The sequence below is a fragment of the Diabrotica undecimpunctata genome, chromosome 7, assembly GCF_040954645.1.
Source record: "Diabrotica undecimpunctata isolate CICGRU chromosome 7, icDiaUnde3, whole genome shotgun sequence".
Taxonomy (NCBI): domain Eukaryota; kingdom Metazoa; phylum Arthropoda; class Insecta; order Coleoptera; family Chrysomelidae; genus Diabrotica; species Diabrotica undecimpunctata.
Window position 1 is genome coordinate 133209939 of NC_092809.1, and position 21089 is coordinate 133231027.

Here is a 21089-nt window from a genome sequence, read left to right on the forward strand (position 1 = left end):
TCGCATCTTAATTTAGCTTGATCGAATGTTATGATTAACTTCCACGTCACGTCCCTAACATTTCACTTTAATTTATTTCCGGAGCAATGTTTATTTTTAGACTCCTTTGAATACCCCCTAGAATTTTCTCTACAAGATTATGTGGGTGTATCAAATTATCCTCATACAATAACGTCTTATATTGTCGGAAATTGGCTGTTGGGGAAAGTTTTTGTAGGAATATAAGACGAGGAAATATTAATCTGTTTAACCGGAATATGTTAGTTAAGTTAGTTATAAATTAAGTGAAAATTTTGATGTTTTTATTATTTAATTTAAATTTGTTTTAATTTTGATGAATTGGGATCAAAGAGAATACTGAAGTGACACAAGCAATGGACTAATAGGGCAACCAGAACTTTTTTCTTGTTTCCTTTCAAATTTTTTGTCGATCTTTATCTTAATCGGACCAATCTATTATCGCTACATCTTTTTTAATAATGAAGTGGGACGTTTCTAAACCAACTATGGAAGAAGAAGAAGTCCTTAATACTGTTGGATTCGATCTGGCAGTAACTGCTGCCAAAGTGCAGCTTCCAATGAATTATGCGCCATGCACACTCTCCCTAACAAGTCAACTAATTAAACTCACCCTCTTTTTGGAAAAGAGACCCTCGAATTTATTAGTAAACAAAACATGACGATGCCTTGTGCAGTCTTGCACTGGAGAAGGATTATACGACAACTCTAATGGCGATAAGCACATAAAGAGGGGGAAGACAAAAGAAAACGAAAACCTTTTTCACACCGTATCACCTTCTTCTTCTTCACGTGCCATCTCCGCGACGGAGGATGGCAATCATCATGGCTATTCTAATCTTAGATGCTGCTGCTCTGAATAGTTTAATTGATGTGAATCCGTACCATTCCCTCAAGTTACGCAACCATGAGATTCTTCTTCTTCCTACACTTCTCTTGCATCGTATCACCTTAGGTACACCTTATCTCTTTTATCTGATGTTAAGGTTGGTGAACCATCACCCGTTACCGTCACCCAAAGAGAGCTCTAAAATATCTGGAAGGAAGCCCATGTTATTATGATATCAAAGTCAGGAAAAAACCACACGTTTCTGCAAAACTACAGGCCGATAAGCTTAATTCCAGCAGTCAGCAAGATTGTAGAAAGAGTCATACTAAGCAGACTCCAATCAGAAACAGACAGGTTAGGAATAGTCCCAGAAGCTCAGTTTGGATTCCGAGCAAAATACTCCAGGGAACTACAAGTACATAGACTAACAGAGTATATAGCAGCTGGATTCAACGACAACCAGTATACAGGAGCAGCCTTCCTAGGCGTAAGCAAAGCCTACGATAGAGTTTGGCATAAAGGACTGAGATACAAAATGAGAAGCTAAGGATACAGTGGAGCCATGACAGGACTAATCTGATCGTACTTGGGCGGCCACTAGGTACTAGGGTTCGGTTCGGCTCAAGGAGTCATGTTTAAAAAGAGAAGAGAAACCACAGACGAACTTACGGTACAAAACAATCCCGTCGAATGGAAGAGAGAAGCAAAATACCTAGGAGTCAGAATGGATCAAGGACCAACCTTCACGCAACATGTGGACCTAACCATCCAAAAAACAACCACAGCCAGAGCGGCAATAGGAGAACTTATAGGTAGAAAAAGCAAATTAAGACTAAAAATGAAAATAAGACTTATTACCAGCATCATACTTCCAATATTAACATATGCATCTTTCGCATGGGGACACATAAGTAAATCAACAAGAGGATACACACAAAAACAGCTTTCTGACGATTGAATAATTAATAAAAACGAAATAAAAACCTAGATATTGTCTGTACACGTTAAAGAATTCAATAGCAATTTATTTTAATATGTAATTAAAAACGTTGGAAAATAGCTACAATAAATAAGTGTTATCGAAATTCTTTCTGAATTAATTTGAATGTTTTATACGTCTCTAAAATACAAAAAACGGTATTTATCAAACGATAAGGCGTAATTTAACAACAGTAGTTAAATAAAATAAAACTAAGTTTAACAAAGGAAAACCAATAACTGGGTCATGGTTCACATTTGGTTTTAATTTTTTATTATTAGGTAATTAAATGAAATATATTTATCATAATTGTTACATTCTTACCATACCGGGTCATTTTTTTTTCTTCACAATTTTAGACAAATTGTCTGTACTTGTTTCATTAACCTGTCTTATTCTTGCTTAGATCATCTTTGTTTCTTTATCTCACTTCTACTTATTCCACTTTCTCTTGTTCTAATATCCAGTTCCGTTCAAACTTACATGTGAGCCTTATACTCTTGCTGGTTTCTCTATCTAGAAACTGATTTTCATTCTTTGTTGAATGGAAATCTTTACAAGTAAGTTAGTCTTTACAAAAAATCCTTAATATTCGTCTATAGTACTACATTTGGAATATTCATATATATATATATATATACATATATATTTATATTTATATATATATATATATATATATATATATATATATATATATATATATATATATCATCAACAGAAGGTATAAAAATTTTACAAAACAATGGACATTGAAAATAAAAATTCGGTTCCGGAATTTTCCTTAAATTAAAATTTATTTGTAAGGCGTTGTAACTGTAGATAAGTAGAAAAAATAAGAGTGTAAAAAGTTGGGTAAATTGTTCTTAAAGCCGAAACAATACATCTCGATTTTGGGTATTCCAAATGGCCAAGGATGACATAGATTTTGAGTCACACGAAACCGGTAGATATTTTGTTTGTATAATAGGACGAAATGTGGAGAATGAAAAATAGGATTGGCCAGAAAAAGGAGAAGCGAAGATATGTCCTTAAGGTCAACGAAGATAACACCAAGTACATGGTATTTTACTCTGAAAGAATATTTATCGAAGCTCTGCACGAAACTGAAAAAGGTATTCTACTAAATGGTTACCGGCTAAACAACATCAGATATGCAGATGACACCATAGTATTTGCGGACAACTTAGAAGACCTACAAGTTCTTATGAACAAAATCACGTATTACAGTCAACAATATGGACTCAATATAAACGTTAAGAAGACAAAGCTTATGATAATTAGCAAGAAAAGAATAACAGAAAATCAACTCTACGTCAACCAATCCGCTGTAGAAAGAGTGACGTACTACAACTACCTCGGCACCATAATAACTGAAGAATGGACCAACAACCAGGAGATTAGAGCACGCATCGGAAAAGCTAGATCCACCTTCAATCGGATGGGGGCCTTCTTCAAGAGTCACAACCTCTCTCTTGATACAAAAGTAAGAATGCTGCGATGCTACGTCTTCTCTGTCCTTTTTTATGGTGTTGAATCGTGGACCTTGAACGAAGATATGTGCAGAAAACTGGAAGCATTTGAGATGTGGCTATATCGGAGAATGCTTAAGATCTCGTGGAGTGACCGAGTCACAAATGAGGAGGTCCTCAGAAGAATGAATAAGAACCGAGAGGTACTGACCACCATCAAATCCCGAAATTTACAGTTCTTCGGACATATTATGAGAAATGAATCCAGATATGCTCTTCTTCAAGCCATCCTGCAAGGAAAAATATTTGGAAAAGGAAGGTCCAGAAAGAAGAACAACATCTTGGTTAAAGAACCTCAGAATCTGGTTCAATACAACATCTGTGCAGCTTTTCCGCGCTGCTGCAGATAAGATAAAGATTGCCATGATGATCGCCAACATTCGTAACGGATAGGCACATCAAGAAGTAGAACATGGTATTTACCAAAAATCCTAGGCTAAGAATTCGACTAAACATTTCTATAAATGAATACAATTTAGAAGATGTCAAAGAATTCTAATGCTTGGAAGCAGTGATGACAGCTGAAAATAGATATGAAAAAGTTAAAGCATCTATAATCATGGCAGGAAATAGAGCATATTATTTCCTACTTGAATACTGAGCCAGCGTGAAACAACAAAATTATCAGACTTAGAACGGAAGATCCTCCTAACGATCTTTGGGCCTTGTAGAGACAGGATAGAAGGAGAGTGGAGTTAAAGTCATAACCAGAAACTCTAAGAACTTTATGGAGAAGAAAACATAGTACGATACATTAAGGTAAATCGGATAAGATAAGTAGGGCATGTACTGAGATCGAATGATGAAAGACTACTAAATACAACCTTCTGGGAAAGGTCCGACGGCAGAAGGTCAGTTGTTTAGCCAAGAAGAAAGATAGTCGTCCAAAAAAAGATGAAAAGAGTGATCTACGTAAGATAGGGGTACAACAATGAGAGATTTCTGCACAAGATCAGCAAGCGTGGAGGAAAATAATAAACGCAACCAAGACTCACTTAAAATTGTAGTGCCAAGAAAGAAGAAGAAGAAACCTACTTGTGTATCAGCAACAATATAATGTATATAACTTTGTACCTTACCACGTAGGTCGGCTTTTGGTCGCAAGGAACAGCGAACATACGCGAAGATGACGTAGTTGTCGATTCTCGTGGATGCATTATTTGATCTACTCAGCCCGGAAATCTAAATGGGGGTGACTACTCGCACCAATATTGCGTAATTCTTGCAGTGGTGGTGTTTTCTTCCCCTTTTAATCGTACTGCACGCATTTAGAAGGAGTTGCAGCTAGGACGTAGAAATAATTTTCGTTTAATAGTTAATTTAATAGTTTATGAAAAGTTCTAAACCTGCAACAATAAGTACCTCCCTAAAATGGCTCGAGCAGAGTGTTCAATGTTGCACGAGCTATGTGGAACGTAGCTGTGTATATATCATCCAATTCAGGCCAGAAGAAGTTGGCAATCACCGATCTATTACGCTCACCTTTAACAGTGATGACCTGGGTAGCGTCGATCTCAAAGACATATGGACCAATAACACTGCCGTCCAAAATCTGCGCCAAACAGTGTCTTTTTTGGGGTGCGCTGGACACTCTTGGATCTTTTTTGGATTAATACTGTTCCAAATTCGAAAATTCTGTTTGCTAACATCCTATTTGTCCAGAAATCATCACCGAGGACGATCTTTAGTTGAAAATAAGGGGCAGTTTTCAACTGCTCCAGAGCACATTCAGCACACATGTAGTTGTTTATTGTCATTTACTTTTAAGTTCTGAATCAGCTAAATTTTGTATGGGTACAGGCCCATAAAATTTGTCTGTAAAACGCCAAGTTCATGTGAGTGACGTGAAATCGACTGCCTCGGATACTCCTGTAAAGTGTCATGTTTTTGGTAGATCTTGCATTCCTTCGACGTACTGGTCTTGGTTGGTTGCTTACTAAACTAGTTGACTTACATTTATTAACCACATTAAAACTAGTTCTCTTTTTCTTCTTGTAGTTCCTTCTCCTATCGGAGGTTGGCTATCATCACAGCTATCCGTACCTTATTGGCGACTGCTCTAAAAACCTCTAGTGAGCTGCAACTATACCACTCTCTTAGGTTTCTCAGCCAGGAAATTCTTCGTCTTCCTATGGATCTTTTACCCTTGATTTTACCTTGCATTATGAGCCTTAATATCTCATATTTCGCACCTCTAGTAATGTGGCCTAAATATTCCAGCTTTCTTGTTTTGATGTGCTTTATGACCTCGCAATCCTTTTGTAGCCTTCTTAACACTTCTGCGTTTGTAACTCGTTGGGTCTATGGTCAAAATCCTTCTATAGCACCACATCTCAAATGATTCCAACTTCTTTATATTATCCACTTTTAGTGTCCAGCTTTCAATTACATACAACAAAGTCGAGAACGCGTAGCATCTTAAGGCTCTTATCCTCAGATCCAGAGGAAGGTCTCGATTGACAAACATTGTTTTCATTTTTATAAATGCTTGTCTTGCAATTTCAATGCGTGTCCTTATTTCTCTACCTTGGTCATTGTTTTCATTTACCCAGGTTCTCACTGCAAAACAATTATGACTACTGTAAATTGGACGAAGCGCGCGGAAGGTTGGCCGAACAGAACACCCATTTTGATAACATTATATAATTTTATCATTTACACGTGTTATAAGATATATCCATCTTAGATGGTTTAGAAAAACAGACTAAATAAAGAAAAGCCAATGTGGCAAATGTAACTTCAAGAATATGGCCGCTACCAATGTCAAAGTTCGAAAGTCACAATTGGAAGACTTTTACGATGACCTAAAACTGTATTTAACATTTTTTGTAATAATAATACCGTCGCTTGTACATTTTTTAAAGGAACAATAAAGTTGTCGTTTTTGTCGATGCGTAGTCAAATATTTCCCTTTTCAAATACAATTACCAACTTTTTGGGTGAAAACATAAACAGAAATAACTCAAATTTTCTCAACTTAATTTCATCGTTTTTAATTAACTTTTCTAAACTTTTAAGTTTGTTACTTTAATTAGTCGAGAAATGAGATCTTTACCCTAATGATTATTCATCTGGAGGGTTTTCTACCCTTTATTTTATTGTTAATAATACGTGTTTTAATTAAATAAAAATGATCTACATGAAAGACAAACTTTAGTTTACAAACGAATAAGACAGAAAACGTTGGAGCAGACTATATAAACACGAAACCTTTAAGACGTATAGATCTCTTGCTACACTTAGGAATGCTACATCTAATAAATCAATATTGGTCATAATCGGTTAAATGATATCGTAGTCATTCGCTCGCGCATACAACTGCCCCACTCAGAAATTGGCAAAATATCTCACCTTATCCTTACAACCGTTAGCCAAAAACGTCTCGTCCTTTGTCAAAATTTTTTTCCATATCATTGATCTTCTGAAAAGCATTTCTATTTCACTCTCAGATATACTAGTTACTTATAACATTATTTCTTTATTTACCAACATTCCTATTGATAAAACCATTTCCATCTTGGACGTAACGATAGAGGAGATAGCCTAATACAATTCTGCCAAGAACAAAAGCTAATAATCACAAACACGTTCTTTAAATTACGTATGAGACGGTTATACAGGGTGTTTCAAAAAAAGGTAAACCCGTCTCTAGGGTAGGTAAAAAACTGAGAAATAATTGGGGTTTACTTAGTAAAAAATTTTTGTAACGCCATCGGTTTTCAAGATACAGGGCGTTGAAGAAAAAAAAATTTTACGCATTTTTTACGATTTTGCCGAAACTACTGGCAACATTGTAATGAAATTTTATACGAATATGGTTTGGAAGCTGATACATCCCATGATTTTGTTTTTATATCAGATTCTCATAGAGGCCGCTAGTTACTACTGACTAATACTTAGTACGGATCGTACTAAGTATTAGTCAATATAACTTTTTTAAGAGTATAATTATTAATTAAAATTTCAAGTAAACTTAAACATCATTCAATTTTACACGAAAAAGGTACTCTTAGTAAAACTCGATACTATGTACCGTTTTCGGAATATTTTGATTTGAAAATTATGAAGTAATAATTGATGCTGGTATAAAATAGTTAGTAATTAAACAAAACGCACAAGAAGAAAATTAAATTAATGACTAAACATAACATAAAATAAAATTCAATTACAGTAAGTGTTCAAAATGCCCTCCGTTTTCGCGAATACACAAGTTTATTCTTTTTTCTAAAGATTCCATTAACCTTCTAAACGGTAGGGCTATGATGTCATTAAATTGACGTTGAATTCTTTCTTCCAATTGTTGGCGTGAATTTACCTCTGTAGCATAGACTTTTTCCCTAATATACGACCAAACTGCGTAGTCCAAAGGATTAAAATCGCATGACCGAGGAGGCCAATGAATCGGAGCTTCTGCACCTCTACCAATCCATCGATTCGGAAAATGATTACTCAACCAATTACGACACCTTCTATCAAAGTGTGGTGGAGCTCCATCGTGCATAAAAAATCTTCGCTCGTTTAGCATTAAATCTTCTAATATCTCGAATAAGGAATTGTTTAAAAAATCAAGATACATATCACCATTTAAATTTCCAGGTAGAATATGATAACCTATTAATTTGTTACCTAAAGTTGCTGCCCAAACATTAACTTTAAATGAGTGTTGGTAATGTGATACCCTTTTGACTCGTGGATTCTCATCACACCAGTAGTGTGCATTATGGGAGTTAAACATACCTTGTCGCGTAAAGGTAGCGTCGTACGTAAAAAGAATGCATTTTAAAAAATTTGGATTGTGGGCTATCCTTTGTTGCAATGTTTCACAAAAATCCACTCTAACCGGTAGATCATCTGGCAAGAGCTCTTGGACTTGCTGTTCTTTCAGTATCCGCCAAGTACTTGAAGAAGAAGTATTTGTTTGTCTTGCTATATTCCTTACGCTAACTGTTGGATCTTGATCAAGTAAATTTAAAATATTATTTTCTTTATTAATTGTTCTTGTTGTTCTTGGTCTACCAGAATTTATTTTATTTGGTCCCACATTCCCAGTTTCTCGACAACGTCGTTCAACGGCTCTAAATGTTTTTTTACTTGGTAAGTTTCTTCTAGGAAACTTTTCTGCATAACGTGTCACAGCTGCACTAAAACATCCTAAACATTCGCCTAAGGTTAATAACATGTCAGTGTATTCAACATTTGAGTACATTTTGATTTGATTTTACAAATAACAAGGTTTTAAAACTCTAATTATTGTTGATTTATCGTCATAACAATCAATAAATGTCAGATTTCCATGGCACACATGGAGAAAATAGATGTATACCTATTAGAACTTTATCATTACTACCAGCATCAATTATTACTTCATAATTTTCAAATCAAAATATCCCGAAAATGGTACACAGTATCGAGTTTTACCAAGAGTACCTTTTTCGTGGTAAAATTGAATGATGTTTAAGTTTACTTGAAATTTTGATTAATAATTATACTCTTAAAAAAGTTCTATTGACTAATACTTAGTACGATCCGTGTAACTAGCGCCCTCTATGAGAATCAGATATAAAAACAAATTCATGGGATGTACCAGCTTCCAAAACATATTCGAATAAAATTTCATTACAATGTTGCCAGTAGTTTCGGCAAAATCGTAAATAATGCGTAAATTTTTTTTTTCTTCGACCCCCTGTATCTTGAAAACGGATGGCGTTACAAATCGATTATATAATAATTAAAGAGAGATATCGTGACACCATCAAATCAGTTAAAACATATCCAGGAGCAAATGTTACATCAGACCATAACCCACTAATCGCTAATGTCACGCTTAAGCTGAAACGTATTAGAAAACCCTAAAGAACTCCAAAATTAGAAGTTATAAAACTGAAAGAAGCTGCTATAAAAAACAAACTCCAACAGAAAATATACGAAAACTTTGACAAATGAGATACTCACTACACTACGAAACACAAAACTAGAACACCTACGAAATAAACCAACAATGGGAAACATTAAAAAACTGCCTTCTCGTTATATGCAAACAGATATTAAAAGAACCGATAAGAAAGAGAGACAACTGGATGACCGACGAAATACTCGGCAAGATAGACCAAAGAAGACAAGTCAAGAACAAAGATAGTCACAATTACAAAATCATTAACAATTAAATCAGAAAAATGATAAGAGAGGCAAAACGAACTTACTATGAGGAACAATGAGATGGAAAGAGATAAAAGATCTTCAGAACAAATACGACATATTCAATCTACATAAAAAGGTTAAAGAAGTGACAGTGCTGCAAAAAAGAAACCACAACACAACTCTTTTAGATAAAAATGGAAATACTATGATAACGACTGACGAAAAGCTAAAACAATGGAAAGAATATAATATGGAAGAGCTCTTCGACGACGAAAGAGGAAACCTACAAGACATATCTTTCGAGGACAGAGAAACAAGTATAGAAATTACAAATAAAGAAATATTGTATGCACTAAAGAACACCAGAAACGGAAAAAGCCGGGGCCAGATAAACTGCCTCTTGAAATCCTTAAAAAATAAAAAACGAGTACGTGAATGTTCTCTTAAAGCTCTTTAATGAAATTTATCAGTCGGGTAACATACCCAATGAATGGTTGACCTCAACATTTATTTGTCTTCCAAAAAAGAAAAATTCTAGAGAATGCATCGACCACCGCACCATAAGCCTGATGTCTCACACACTTAAAATGTTTTTGAAGATCATCCATAAACGCATATACCAAATACTTGATATGGATATTGAAGAAACCCAATTTGTATTCCGTAGATCCGTAGGTACCCGTGAAGCTCTCTTTGCATTCAAAGTACTAGTCCAGAGATGCTTGGATATGAACCAAGATATGTACGTCTGTTTCATACATTACAACAAGGCTTTCGATAAAGTCCGCCACAAAGAGCTAATGATCGCGAAGGTCATTGTATTGCAAAACAATTACAATACAATGACCTTCGAATTATAACAAATCTATATTATAAACAGCAGGTACACATACAGATTAACGAACACACATCAGAAGAGTTCGAAATTAAAAGAGGAGTGTGACAGAGTGTATATTGTCACCACTACTATTCAATGCATACTCTGAAGAAATTATGAAAAGAGCTCTTGAGGGAGAAACAGCCGGAATAAAGGTCAATGGAACACCATTACCAATATTAGATATGCGGACGTTACTATCATAATAGCAGGCAACCTCCAAGACCTCCAAAAACTAATGAACAAGATAGTTGACTATGAAGAAGAATATGGATTATCAATAAACATCAAGAAAACTAAATTTATGAGGATATCAAAAACCCAAAATAATGATGAAAGCCTAATGAAGCCTAAATAATGACAATTAACAGTAAAACTTTAGAACAAGTTAAAAACTACAATTAACTTGGCACATAATTAATCATACATACGATTACTCCAAAGAAATCAAAGTTCGAATAGAGAAAGCACGAACAAACTTCAATAAAATGAGAAAGGTACTTTGTACAAGAGAACTGACATTAGACTTGAGAGTTAGGCTGGCAAGGTATTATATTTTCTCGATTCTGATTTACGGGATAGAAGCATGGACACTTAACTCCTCGACCACTAAAAAGTTGGAAGCATTTGAACTGTGAGTGTACAGAAGAATCCTGAAGATAGCATGGATCGAGCATGTAACAAACAACGAAGTCATGAGAAGAGTCAACAAAAGAATGGAAATATTGGAGACCATCAAGACTGAAAGCTGCAATACCTGGGGCATGTTATGCGTAATGAACGATACAACATACTTATACAAGGGAAAATCCACGGCAAGAGAAGTGTAGAAAGAAGAAGAATCTCATGGTTGCGTAACTTGAGAAGATGGTACGGATTGACCTCAATCGAACTATTCAGAGCGGCAGCATCTAAGATCAGAATAGCCATAATGATTGCCAACTTCCGTCGCGGAAATGGCACGTAAAGAAAAAGATCTTTGACTCTAAACATCAAATCCCCCAAGACACATTATCTCTTATAAAACACTGCATGTCTAATGCATACTTTTCATTCCAAAAACCATTTCTATTGTCAAATCAAAGGTGTCCCAATGGGATCCCCCTCTCTCCCATAATATCTGATATCTACATGGAAAATTTCGAAGCAACAGACCCGTCCTCATCAAATCTCAAATCCACCTGCTGGTTACGGTACGTTGATGACACAATTGTCATTTAGCCCCATGGTAAAGACACATTAGATCTCTTTCTCTCCCACCTGAATGGAATACATCCCAGTATTTAATTCACGATGGAAGTTGAGTTTGGAGCGTCTTTGCCATTCCTTAATGTTCTTATTCAGAAACATCCACCTCACATAAGAATTCTACTACTACTACTACTACTAAGGATTTCCACAGTTTTCACTGTCTTCCTTCACTCAACCGTTTTCTCCAATTTTCCCTGTCATTCCAGTCTCCATCTCGCAGGGTTCTATTCTCCATAGCCTCGTCGATTTCATCTCTGAATTACCTTCGGGGTCTTCCTCTCTTTCTTCTTCCAATCGGGCTCCATTCTGTGATTTTGTTTATCCAGCGTCCTCTGTCCGCTCTTCTGACGTGGCCGTACCAGGATAGTCTCTTCTCCTCTATATAGTCGATTATGTCTGATTGCACTCCCATTCTCCGCTTAATCTCTGCGTTTTCAATTCTGTCTCTTTTTGTAAGTCTACAGCTTCTCCTCAGGAACTCCATTTCTACTGCTCTTATTCTACCTCTATTTCTCTTGTTTATTGTCTAGTTTTCGGACCCATATGTCAGGATACTTCTTGTCAGGGTGTTATATATTCTCTTTTTTGTCTTTATCGTAATGTTCTTATCCCACAACACTGAGTTTAGTTGTCTTATACAGTTTCTTGTTTGTCTCAGTCTGTTGTTTATATCTTCTTATGTTGTTCCCTGGTTCGATATTATGGTTCCTAAATACTTGAATTTATCTGTTCCATTTATTTGTCTTCCCTTACTTAACTTAGAGAAAACCGAATACCTAACAACAGAAAACAAGGATATGAGAAACCTAGAGATAGACGAGGGAAGACAGAAGAATTCTTATAAAGTAAATATCGTCCGCTCCAGCCGCCAATTAAAATCCTACTGTCAGAAATGCGCGACCAAATATAGCATTTGATCATTCTTTGGCGTAATTTTAGGTTTAAGCTGTGGTTACAGAAGAATATTTAAAAAAAAAACGTTGTGCAAGCTTCTTTAATTATGCATTTGATCTCTTTAATTAAGTCTAGTTGGTTTGTAATTTGTATAGTTTAATCAATTAAAGATTGTAAATTAGCAATAAATGAAGTAAAACTTTATGTTTTTGGTAGTATTATATTACCATATACAAACTTTGTATAAAGTACAAACAGTAACGCTATGCCATTATCATGTAAACTATTGCAAATTTACAATTTCCCCTACACATTTCTTGTTCTCCAACAAATATCCCTCAGTTATGGATTCATGTATAATTTACTTTGGTGTGCAAATTTTGATTTTCTCATCAAACGCATGAAGAGTTTTCGATAGAATTTCAGCTTTGGAATTATGCGTTATAGATAATATAAATGAATTTATTAAACTGTCTGGTATTTGATGAAAATTATTGTTATTATTGTTATTTAAGTATTTTGCTATAAACAAAACAGGGTTTTTGAATCTCCATGAATTTATCACTTTCACAATCTCGGTCAAATTATCAAGATTGAATAAAAATAATAGGAATGAATAAAGGATTATAAGGGATAGTAAAGCGTCATATCATAGCCTCTCTTATCCAAATATCAACCACCTCCTCTATCCAGAACAGATCTGGTGCATCTTGTTTCTACAAACGATGCTCTGGTGACCAAGTATGGGTGGGATAACACTAGACAGAAGATAAAGGAAATGTTTTCTTTTAACTAAGATCCATCGAAGATAAAAAAAAAACTTACGATGAAGAACTATCCATTAGATGATATTCCAAGGATATTTTGGACTACTGCCTATAAACTCAAATAGGTCAACAAAAAAAGAAAAAATGGTTTTTAGTTAGGAACTGGTATTAGATCACCAAAGGGTGCAAAGAATGTCAGGGCTTGGCATGAAGAATTTATTAAGCAAAATAACGACTTGGTTGCTTGTTAATGCTGCAAAAGAGATGAAAAGATCAGTATAGACATTATGAGAGTGAGTAAGGCATACTGGCTAAATAATATTTTTGTCATATGATTAGAACTACTTTTTACTATTTTGATAGAACTGACGAAGTTTCATAACAAAAAAAAATGGGATAGGAATTCTTATCAACGACAAAGGGCTAAAACAAAACAACTAAGAAAGTGCTGAGATCTGCCAAAACCCACCAAAAAGGAATCTTCGGAGCGGCTATTTCCTTTTAGGATGAAATACGTATAAGCGGATATACAGACGCACTGTACGTGAAATCAAATCTTAACTGTCTTTCCTTTTATTCCGGTATACTCTTTATGAGTACTAGAAACCAATTCGCTAAGGATTTTTGCTCAGTTGAGGATATATGTTATGGAATGCAATTTTAGATTCCCCATGTCTCTAAGTACATCTTTATCAACGTCTGTTTTGTCTTGCAATTCTTAGAACGCACAGATTAAAGCATAAATCTGAATTTGATTTCGACAATTAGTTTCCGGATTTATTATTAGATGTCGCTATTGTGTCCATATTAAAGCCATTTTAGTGCTGCTTCTACTACGACAGGAAAGATTGTTTTCACGTTCAGAGCGTTTGTAAAAAGCCGCTCCGAAGATTCCTTTTAGGATGAGAATACGTATAAGCGGATATACAGATGCACTGTACGTAAAATCAAATCTTAACTGTCTTTCGTTTTATTTCGGTATACTCTTTAAGAGTACTAGAAACCAATTCGCTAAGGATTTTTGCTCAGTTGATGAGATATGTTATGGAATCCAATTTTAGATTACTCCTGTCTCTAATTACACCTTTATCAACGTCTGTTTTGCCTTGCAATTCTTAGAACGCACAGATTAAAGCAGAAATCTGAATTTGATTTCGACAATTAGTTTCCGGATTTATTATCAGATGTCGCTATTGCGTCCATAACGAAGTCATTTTAGTGTTGCTTCTACTACGACAGGAAAGATTGTTTTCACGTCCAGAGCGTTTGTAAATAGCCGCTCCGAAGATTCCTTTTAGGATGAAATACGTATAAGCGGATATACAGACGCACTGTACATGAAATCAAATCTTAACTGTCTTTCCTTTTATTTCGGTATACTCTTTATGAGTACTAAAAACCAATTCACTAAGGATTTTTGCTCAGTCGAGGATATATGTTATGGAATGCAATTTTAGATTCCCCATGTCTCTAATTACATCTTTATCAACGTATGTTTTGCCTTGTAGTTCTTAGAACGCACAGATTAAAGCAGAAATCTGAATTTGGTTTCGACAATTAGTTTCCGGATTTATTATCAGATGTCGCTATTGCGTCCATATCGAAGCCATTTTAGTGTTGCTTCTACTACGACAGGAAATGTCCTCCGGAGGCGTGTCAGCCGGGAGCTGACAGCCGTGCCGGACGCATCAAGGAATTTGGATATTGGTAAAAATACTTGGGAATTCCAAGTTTGGCCAAACCCAAATTTCTAATTGACTCGATGCAGGGAAATTGCACTTTTGCTACGTAAAACAAAGGATTTGTTTTACATAAAAGCAGGTAGATTTTCCCTCATCAGTCAGTCGAGCTTGCCTCTTCTACTGTAGACCTAGTCGGTGCTATTATTGTTCCTACTAAGTTATTGTTTTATTTTCTGATTTCCTATATACCATTTTTTTTATTTTAGCATTATTGTATATTCAGACCTTTTCAGGTTAGAATATTACATTAATCTATATTTGTTAATGTACTGATTGCTTGATATTTTATTTGATTATTATGATTGTTTATTTTTCTTGTATTTTGTGTCTAAGTTGTTCTTCTGTAAGTTAAGAACACTTAGAAATATTTATCTTGCTTTTTCTATTTTATATATTTGATTTTGTACTTTGTATCCAAGTAGTTCTTTTCGGTAAGTTAAAGAGCTCTTAGAAGTATTTCTCTGATATCTGACTTGTTATTTTATTGTGTGTCTAAGTCGTTCTTTTCCGGTAAGTCAAAAGAACCCTTAGAAATATTTTCATATCGCATTATTATTTCTGATATTTTATCTAAGATATTTTCTTCCGTAAGTTAAGAAAATACTTATATATTTGTCTATTTCATTTTTCCATATTTTGCTAAGCTGTTTCTTCCGTAAGTCAAGAAACACTTAGCAATATTTTCACATCTTTTCTATATTTGATTTTTCTTATTTTATATTATAAGTCGTTTCTTCCGTAAGTCAAGAAACACTTATAAATATTTGTGCATTTATTTTACTATATTTGATTCTCTTGTTTATTTTTTTGTTCTAAGTTGTTTCTTCCGTAAGTCAAGAAACACTTAGACATATTTCTATAATCTGTTTCATTTTTTTATTTTTCGTTTTATATTTTGAGTATTTTATTTTTCCACTCTAAGTCGTTTCTTCCGTAAGTCAAGAAACACTTAGAAATATTTCCATATTTTACTCTCACATTTACATATTTCATTTATCTATATTTCTGTCCTAAGTTGTTTCTTCCGTAAGTCAAGAAACACTTAGAAACATTTTCTTTGCATTGTACTTTTATACCATTTTATTTTTCTTGTTTACTAAGTTATTCCTTCCGTAAGTCAAGGAATACTTGGACTATTTTACCTGTTCTGTTTTCTATTTTTGATCTGTTATTTTGTAACTGCTCCTTGGAACTGTTACCTATAACAGATACTTGTCACGGTAACCGTTATTTTATACCAGTAGCAGTATTAAACCATTTCATCAGTGGCAAGCAAAGATGGTCAACACCCGGTCTAATTCCGAGGACAGGAAGAAGTCCGCAGAGCCGGCGATGGGTCCTACAGGCCCAAATGCCCCCTCTCGGCAACAGAAAGATTGTTTTCACGTTCAGAGCGTTTGTAAATAGCCGCTCCGAAGATTGCTTTTAGGATGAAATACGTATAAGTGAATATACAGACGCATTGTACGTGAAATCAAATCTTAACTGTCTTTCCATTTATTTCGGTATACTCTTTATGAGTACTAGAAATCAATTCGCTAAGGATATTTACTTAGTTGAGGAGATATTTTGTGGAATGCAATTTTAGATTCCTCATGTCTCTAATTACACATTTGTCAACGTCTGTTTTGCCTTGCATTTCTTAAAAGGCACAGATTAAAGCAGAAATCTGAATTTCGTTTCGACAATTAGTTTCCGGATTTATATTTTTTATATTTTGTTAGGAATTAGTTTAACTATCGCAAAAAATTGAAATTATTTTAAAATCGAATTTCCAAAAAAATATTGTAGTCAGTTTTGCTTTAAATCTTATTAAAAAATAATATGAACAACTGATTTTTGATTCTCTCTCTAGATTTTTTTCCTAAGAAATTTGATATTTTTTTCAAATAAAAATCGCGTTTCCATAAATTTTTAAAAAATTGTTTTCGACCCAAGTGGTTATGCTGTAGTATGCGATTATTGAGCTCCTCCTTTGAACAGATTACATGGGACAAAAAATTTCAAATCGGCCAGTACGTGAAAACTACCAAACATATCAAGAAGATACAAAGGCGAAAGTGCAAATCTCTTTATCCCGGTGTTCTGAGACAAAGTTGTCAATGTCATGACAATTGTTCTTTCAATGAAAAAAAAAAGAAGTTTTTTTTCAGAAATATTGTAAAATTAACATTTCAGGCCCGACAAGGTTGGGATGGAATAAGAAACAAGTAAAATATAAGTATTTTTACTTAGGCATGGATGATGCCACGGATTTCGCTGAGCGTTTCATAACTCATTTATTAATTGGAGTTCCTCAACATCAGTCCTGATCAAAAGCACATTTAATTGCGTTTAAACAGCTTAAAAAAAACGAATGGTTTAACAGTTAACAGGTAAGATTTGTACAAAAAGAATTAGCGACCTTCCCTCCACCAGATCCCATTCCTTGTGAAGAGTTTTTGCTGTCTTATTCGATGCTGTACCCTATATGGTAAAAGCAGGACAACATACTAAAACATTTTGTTCAATAGTACAACATGTAACATGTTTGGCACATGGTGTTAATAGAATTGCGGATGAAATTGGAAAATTTTTTCTTTTTATTAATGAACTTGTATCTAATATGAAAGAAGTTTATAAGAATTTATTATTACAAGATAAAACTTTTCAATGTTCCTCTTCCCCTTCAACCATAATAACAACAAGATGAGGGACTTGGTTGAAAGCAGCATTTTTTTATTGTGCCTATTTTACTGACCTGAAACAGTTAATTACTTAATTGTATGATAAAATTGCCAAGCTCTTTTTGATACAAAAAAGTTGGTGCAAAATAAACTACTATTTCAGCAACTAACATTTATTCGGAGCAATTATGCTTGTGAAATCAAGTAGGTTGTCTTTAGTGGAATCTGTGAATTTAATTATTAGCTTTGAAATACCTTATAATAAAGTCAGTAGTATGTCGGGGGGAAAATAATAAAAAAATTTAAAAACGTGTTACAAAAAAATGTGGCTGAAAGTCTTTCTGAAGACTGTGTGGTAAATTGTAATACAGACACTCAATCACTAAATAGTTTAAAATATGCTCTAATCACATCTGTTGATGTAGAACGTAGCTTTTCTGTTTAGAAGTATATGTACTCAGATCGAAGACATAAGTCTTGGATAGAAAAATTTTAAAAAATGTTTAATTAGTTATTGCTATTTCAATAGCAGTGATATAAGTTAACGCGATCAGTGATCCGCTCGTAAAATTAATAATTTGTTCATTATTTTTGTAAATACCTTTGTTGTATTAGTTAGTAGAACAGTGTTTTTCTATAAAACCATTACCACTCTATTGACTTGTTTAGTTTTAGAAAAAAAATGTTGGCATATAATAATGATACAGTTTTTGCATATTTTAGTAAAAATGCTTGCATATAATATCCTTAATTTGTTTGAGCATGCAGTAAAACCTCGATATAACGGACCTCTATTTAACGGACTTATAACGGACTTAATATTACACATGCTTAACCCGTCCCATACCACTGTATTTTAAAAAGAATTTCAATACAATTTAGCATAAGAGGACACATTTCTAATAATAATATGTATATATTTTTTTGCTGAAAACTAAATGCTTGTTTATTAGTTGTGAATGAACACATTTAGTAAACGACAGTAAATAAGTTAAAATTTTCGAAATCTTACCCTTTAAATAGGGACAAACGGAAAATAATCATCAATTGGTCTAACGATCAATCAAAAACTAGAGAATATACAAAAGTTGGAGTCTGGAGCGTCTGTGTCTCATATATGTGATCAATATGGTATAAAAAAAAGCAAAGTTTCGAACATAAAAAAAACAAAAGCAAAATAAATAAATTTGCATTAAGTGTGACGTAGGAGAGCATAGCAATCTTAGAAAACGAATGAAATTGGTTCGTGAAACTTCACTGGAAGAAGCAATCTTAAAATGGTATGGCCAACGACGTTCTAGTGGGATCCCGGTCCGAGCAGTCGAATTGAAATTTGCTGCAATTAAATTAGCAAATCATATGGACATACCATTCAGAGCAAGTGATGGATGGCTCTGGCACTTTCGCAATAGGCACGGAATCATGAATAAAAGAATTTACGGCGAAGCTTTAACTGCACCAAAAGAAGATCGAGATGATATCTCGGCACTGATTTGTGCTAACGCTGATGGATCGCATAGATTGACTGGTGTAGTGGTTGGCAAATCTCGTAAACCTAGAGTTTTAAAAAACATAATGCATCATATGCATGTTTTATATTATAGCTCTAGGAAGGCATGGTTCACCTCAGATATTTTCAAAAATTGGTTTTTCAAAGAAATTGTACCTTCAATGAGAAAATTTCAAGAGAAGAAATTGGGAATACCGTCAGAAGAGGTGAAATGTTTATTGCTTTTAGACAACGCTCCTGCTCATCCCTCTGAAAATATTCTACGTTCAGAAGATGGAAACTGTTTTTACCCTAATATACAACAACGCTTATTCAACCCATGGATCAGGAAATAATTTTGGCAGCCAAACGAATATATCGCAGAAAGTTTTTAGACCAAGTAATGGCTGTATTGTACGATGGAGATAATGCAGAAGATACAAGAGGGCAGTGTACCTTGCAAAACTTAAGGTCTTAGAATTTAAAATCAACAATTTTTAATTTTGCTGCAGCATGGGAGGAGATGAAAGAGCAAACATAAAAAGTGGTTGGAACAATTTTTTTGATGGTCAAGATGCAGACATAGATTTAGAAGGGTTGGAAGTTACTGATTTCTGTAGGATAATACATAATAATGCCAGATAACTGAGGAAGATGTTTAACAATGGCTAGAAGTAGATGAAGGTGACCCTGGGTATAACATCATGACTGAAAGTAAAATAGCAGATGAAGTTATGAACCTAAAAAATGAGGACGGAAGTAAAGATAGCGAACAAGACGACAAAACAAGACTGCTAAAAATGAAGTTATCAGAGGTAAGATCGCATCTCGACGATCTAATAACATTTATTGATTATTCGTCAAATAGTTAAACTGTATTCGACACATTTTCGTAATTTTAGAAAATTGATCATAAAAAAAACAGCAAACATTGAAAGTGCAAACGAAACTTGTTCAAAACGGGATTACCGACAGTAAGCGCGTTGATATCAACAGCAACGTCACTTCACGACGAATGTCCGGAGACAATTAAATAGAATAGAATTTTGTTTGTATTTTGTATTTTATATATATATATATATATATATATATATATATATATATATATATATATATATATATATATAAAGTGTACATATATATTTAAAAAAAAAGTATTTTGATTTATTTTAACCATATTTTTATATAACAGAGTTTCGGCTTTAACGGACACCCCGTCCCCCCAAGTAGTCCGTTATATCGAGGTTTTACTGTAATTGCATTTAGTAATAAAAAAGAGATGATAAAAAATTTATTTGTGTAATTTTTACTGTAATATTCGACCTGTATGTATTGAATGTCGAGAGATTATAGAAATAATTTTATAATAATAAACTGTTTTATATAAATTTCATTGTTTTGTTATTGTTTTTTATACTTTTTATACCTTAAAAAATACAGTAAACATTTTAAAATTGTACTAACCAACGTTTTTTATCAAACCAACTCCTTAGTGCACTTGAACAAAACAACGAAACTTTCGAAAATCAAAACCCGTACTACGCGAAATCGGCAAAAGCAAACTTTTCACAACCACCTGCTTGCTACGCGTTTCGCAAATAAACTGTCGCCTGTTGCATGTTGATACCTCAGCGTCGCGACGCTTTTTTATAGTGACGTCACGACGTCGAGATTGTCATGGCCGGAGCACGGCAAGGGCAGACGGGTAGTGCAGCCTTGCATCGAGTTCAATTATTTTTGTGTTCGTTGTCTGATCGATTAGCAATTCGGAAGTAAATGTATATCTATTTTTAGGAAGTTTATCAGGACACATCAGCGAGTTTATATTCAGGGACAATCATATCGACAATTTGCAGGAAAACATTTTTTGTAAAATATAAACATAGTCTTAAATATTGTAAAATATGTTT

General features: G+C 34.2%; 1 protein-coding gene across 4 annotated transcripts in view; it reads right to left on the minus strand.

Moving 5' to 3' along the window:
- Rph (Rabphilin) overlaps positions 1-20766 on the minus strand; it is a 171508-nt gene extending 150742 nt beyond the window's left edge. For all 4 annotated transcript variants that reach the window (XM_072538252.1, XM_072538251.1, XM_072538250.1 and 1 more), the window contains exon 1: positions 20644-20766. The gene's annotated coding sequence lies outside the window, so the exon portion shown is untranslated. The remainder of the gene's footprint in view (positions 1-20643) is intronic.
- Between the last annotated feature and the right edge of the window lie 323 nt (positions 20767-21089).